Source organism: Ovis canadensis, chromosome 22 (genome assembly GCF_042477335.2).
Source record: "Ovis canadensis isolate MfBH-ARS-UI-01 breed Bighorn chromosome 22, ARS-UI_OviCan_v2, whole genome shotgun sequence".
Lineage (NCBI taxonomy): Eukaryota > Metazoa > Chordata > Mammalia > Artiodactyla > Bovidae > Ovis > Ovis canadensis.
This window is the reverse complement of record NC_091266.1, coordinates 35,919,477-35,924,896: the sequence shown is the minus strand read 5'-3', so window position 1 is coordinate 35,924,896 and position 5,420 is coordinate 35,919,477.

The window sequence follows — 5,420 nt, the reverse complement described above, 5'->3', positions numbered from 1 at the left end:
TTGGAGAAAATAGTTGAGTATGCATGAAACTGTACAGTCTCAGGCAGTGTGATGATACCAAATGAGAAGAGAGACACAAATTCTTATAGGAGTTTTAAAAAAGCAGAAATCTGACTATGGTGATAGAAATGTTAGGTACTTAAATGGCTTTCAAAGCACTTTAACATATATTTTCCAAACTAACCCTTTTACCAGATCTAGGAGGCATTATCTCCATTTAACAGATGAGGAAACAAAGGCTCAGAAGTTGTAATTTTTCCGAGTTCACATGGCAGAGCTGGGAACTAGATCCAATGTTTTCCAGTTCTTACTCCTAGTGGGGTTTTTTCAAGCTGGCACTGAAGGTTTATTGCCCGAAAGTTTAGAGGGTTAGAGCAGAATACAAATGTGCTAGGGACACTGTGGTTATGTATTTGTTAGAATTAGGATTATTCTCTCCTCACTGTCATCATGCCAAAGAATATAAAGTAATTTTTATTTATTTATTGGTTATGCTGCACAGCATACGGTGTCTTAATTCTGCTACCAGGGATCAAACCTGGGTCCTCTGCATCGGAAGCTCGGAGTCAACCACCGGACCACCAGGCAAGTCCCTCAAGTAACTTTTAATATAAAGTAAGGAATACTTTTTTTCTTACTATTTACTGCAAAAACTCAAATCAAACTGCAATTGAATGAGGACTAACGTGCAAGTCTGCAGTTTCACTACTGTATATACACAGCTGTTTGACCAACTGCAGTCCATGACAGACATTCCTTACCCATCACGTCTGACATCATTCTTTAAGGTCATAATACATGTGGTACAGTTAAAATCATTCTGATCTGACCCAGGTGTGACAGAAATGAAAACTAACACAGGTAGCAGAATAAAGTCAGTGAATTCAAATTTAAAAGCAGTTCTCAGGGCTAAGACCACATGAGTTACACACATTTTCTTAAACCACATCCTGCTGGTTCAGTGAACTGACTTCTACCCAGAAAGTGCAGAGCCTTAGGTCTTTTCATACAATAACCCTATCTGATTGCCCAGGGTCAAGCTACTGTTTATCTTTGCCAGACACAACCCATATCCTGAACAGAACCTATATCCTAAAACCTGTGTTTTTCACCAGTTACTTCAGGGCAATACACGCTCTGACATTCTTTCTACATAATCACCTAAACAAGAGAAATACTCTAATTTTTTGTTTTTTAAGTATTAGGTAAAAGTAGCTCAGTGGTAAAGAATCTGCCTGCTAATGCAGGAGCCGCAGGGGCTGCAGGTTCAATCCCTGGGTCTGGAGGATTCCCTGGAGGAGGAAATGGCAACTCACTCCAGTATTCTTGCCTGGAGAATCTCACGGGCAGAGGAGCCTGGCGGGCTATATAGTCCGTGGGGTTGCAAACAGGCAAACACGACTGAGTGACTGAGCACCAATACAAACACACACACAGCGGTCAGAGCTTTGCTTTTCATTTTCTTTCTCATGAGCGCCCAACATTTTGCAAAAGAAGGGCCGTGCTGCCCTCTACTGCAGGATGTTGAAATATTCACAATACACTTTGATATCTGCCTGCCACCTCCACCACAACCCAGCTATGTGGGATAGAGGAAGACAATCTATTACAATGTTTTACACTATCCCTTTAGGAGGTGTTTAAAAGAAATGTGAACAACAACAACAACAACAAAAAAGAAATGTGCTCTTGGAAAATACATTGAATTTGTTTCCATCATTATTTCTTTATTTACCTTCATTTTGTACCAAAGCGTAGGACTTTAGGACATGATCTAACAACAAAAAAAGGATATTACAACTTGGGCAGGGGGAAGCTTAAGACATTGCTCTAGAGGTAAGAGGCTGTGTTTCGGTGCATTTAGGGAGAAACAAAGCAAAGGGAGGAAATTTAATTCTGACTTTAGGGTCTGTGATCTTTTGGTCTCCTTTCATTTGGAGTGTTGTCATTAGCTTTCTGCTAAGGTGATCTTACTAAGTGTCCAGTATAATTCTAAGCATTTTAGAGTCAATTGTTTAATAACATTAAATCATTTAATCCTCACAGCAATCCCATGTGGTAGAATTATTATTATCTCTGTGTTACAGGTAAGGGAACTGAAGTATACAGGGGAAATCTAGTCCCAGAGGCCATGCTTTTAACCATTATACTACACTGCCCCTTTAAATAAAGTACAAAAATTATATAACACAACAATTTTTAAACGGTGCTCAAGAACTTAGTTACATTAACAAGTAGATAAAGCCCAGCCATACTTTTCAGTCTTGTTGATATCTCTGTTATACAAGGGCCTCAGCGATTTTTAAAAAGTTCTGCCCATGTAGGTGCCTAGTTTAGGAACTAATGTTAGACCATGTCCACCCCAGGCCTCACTAGACACACCCTTCTATGAAACAGCAAACAGCAAGAGACCTTCACTTGGTCTAATCCACGTGTGCAGGTTGGAAGAGAAGTCATACAGAGGGAGGGAGGGACTTCTCTGTGGTCCAGTGGCTAGGACTCCAAGCTTCCAATGCAGGGTCCTCAGTCTGATCCCTGGTCAGGGAACTAGATCCCATGTGCTGCTATGCAGAGTTCGAATGCCACTGAAGATCCTGTGTGCTGCAGCTACAACCTGGCGCAGCCAAATAAACAAATACTTTAAAAAGTATATGAGAGAGAGGAGAGAAGTGAGGGGAGAGATGCAAGGAGATGGTTCCACCAAGACACACCCAGGAAACAAACGAGTTAAGTTGAAGAGAGTGGTTGATAAGCGATCACTTTTCTTAGCAAGAGTAATCTCAATATAATCTCAATACAGTAGGAGGACAGCATCAGCTTAGGGCCTCTACACTTATCTTCTCGGCCACAATTTAGCCACATGGTGACTACTGACCAGATCTCCTCTTACAGCTTTGATTTTTATTGTTTAGCACACACCTCAGATTCTAAATATCCTACCCTTTATGACAGCATACACCCAAACACAATAATTCCAAAGCACTTTTGTGCTTGAGTGCAGAGTGTGATAAACTACTCTGTCCCTTGACTTGTTGCTAAGTGTAGATCTGGGCATCAGGAGCAAGATTAACTGTAATAAGCAGGTATAGATTTACTTAGAGATCCATGCAGTGCCCACTGCTGCCCTGGCCTGCCTCTTACACTATAGGGCAGTGCTGTTTAGCCCTGAAGGCTTCAGATTTCTAAGTGAGTATATTGTTAAAGGGATTCATTCCTGATCAAGTTGTTGCTGTATGGTTCCCACCTCTTCCCTTTCAATTCTTTTGAAGAAAAAAGAAAAAGGCAGAAGGGAGATTGTAGGTACAGACAGTCCCTTGAACAGATAATCCTAATGAAGTCAGGAGGCAGGGGGAATACCTGCCAGTCTTCCTTCTGACCCTCACTGCGCTTTCCCTGGACTCTTTACCCTGGCTGCCTATTTGTCTGGGCAATGTTTGCTTCTCAAGAATCCTTTGAATTATCCATTGGCAGGGAGGCAGTCTTAAATTCATTCTAAGTGTTAAAATTAGCGATGGCCTGGAAAGCATTTTGTTTACTTCAATACACGGAGTTTAGTTAGAGGGGCAGCTTGCAGGGCTCAAGAGAGGAGTACTGAACTTAATCAAAAAAACTTGAGACTTGGATCCCACATAATACATAATCTCCTCCCCTAACACCCAGTAACTGTCCTTTTCTAAAACTCAGAACAGATATTATGAAGACATGAAGAAAAACTGCTTAAGGTACTTTACCCTCATCAGCACTGATTTGGTTATGGGGTTGTTTAGGTTGCCAATCAATATTTATTTGGACTTAGCTAAGCTGATAATGTTGAGGTAACCTAGGGTTGTTTTTCCCCCCAGTGAATGACGTAAATAGTGACCATGATATTTTTGGCCAGTGCTGTGAAGACCATACTTTTAAATCAAACTTTGGGAAGGCTGGGCTATAGAACATCCCACTCAGCAGTTGCCCTTTGCCTCTGCTTAGGGAAGCACGTAAAGTTCATTGTCATTTCACCTTCAGTGTTGAACTTGCAATCTTAAAGGAAAGCGCTGTCAATGAAACACTGTGGACCTTTAAAACTAGAGGTTAAATTTCTGAAAAGAAGCAAATGATACAAAGGTTGGCAGCTGTTGCACAAAGGTCTTCTGGCTTTGTTACTTTGAATGAAAGAGTCATTTTGAGATTTGTCATATTATCCAGTGAAGCGAGGCTGAAGAACTGTGTTTTTTTCTGAAAAACCAAAAGAACAGGTTCTCCCACCATTTATTGAATACTTACTAAGTGCAAGAAATTAAGGGAGACTAATACTAAGATCTCTAGCCAAGGGTGTGCAGATGTGCAATGATGACAATAGCCAACATTTAGTGAGTGCTTACTATGTGCAACTAAACACTTGATATTTATTAACTCATATAATCCCCACAACAACTCTTACGGAAAGTACTATTGTCTCCATTTACTGAGAGGTTAAATAATTTGCCTAGACTTGCCCGAGTTGGTAAGTGGTAGGGCTAGACTCTAAACCTAAGTAGTCTGCCTCCAGAGCTGGGTTCTTAACTGGGCTTTTCCTAAAATATTACCAACAAGATACAGAAGCATAGGCAAGAGAGATGGATTTTAAGCGGAGTGAGGGTTAAAGTAAAGCTTTATGGAAGAGGCATTTGCTCTGGATCTTGAAGGTCAACAGGTGAAGAGAGGGGCTGGGGAGGAAAGAACAGCCTGACTAAAAGAAGACAGTTTGAGTCCGGGCCAGCTGACGACAGCAAGATGTGGTTGAGTGCCCGCGTGGGAGAAAAGCTGGAGGGGGAGGCCGCGCCCGGATCCGGAAGGTCCTTGAGGACCAAGCTCTCAGTAAGGCAAGGGGAGCAAAAATCTCAAACTGTAAGGGTGGCAGAAAGGAATTCCTGGACACTTCTCCTTTTAGTAGGATGGCCCCCTGTCTGAAACCAAGGCAGGTGGCCCACTAATATTTCTCTCTGGGGAAAACAGCCGATCGAGATGGTCAAGGTCGTCCACGAGGGCTCCAGAACTGCACGTCCTGGCCGAGGACTCACGTCCCGTGCGCAGAGGCCGGATTTAGCTGCCAGCCGAGCCGGGCCAGGCTGGGTCAGGAATGTGCGTACTCCCGGGCCTGGCAAAGAGAACACCAGCTTCGCGGGGACCGGAAGGCCAGTCCTTCAGAATTCCCGTCAGCTACCTCTCTCTGGCCTCTTGGCCCTTGAAGGTCGAGGAGGCCGCCTCCTCGCTACGCAGCTTGGCTCCTCCCCTCAGCCCCGGGAGGGCCAAGGAACAACGGCCTCAGCGATAGGAGCATGCTCTGCCAATCAATCCTATCCCCGCCCCCTCCCAGCCGGCGTACGTTGCATTGGTTGCATCATTACCGGCCTCCGATAAGAGTCTTTTCTTTGATTGGCTAATAGCATCCCCGCCCCCCT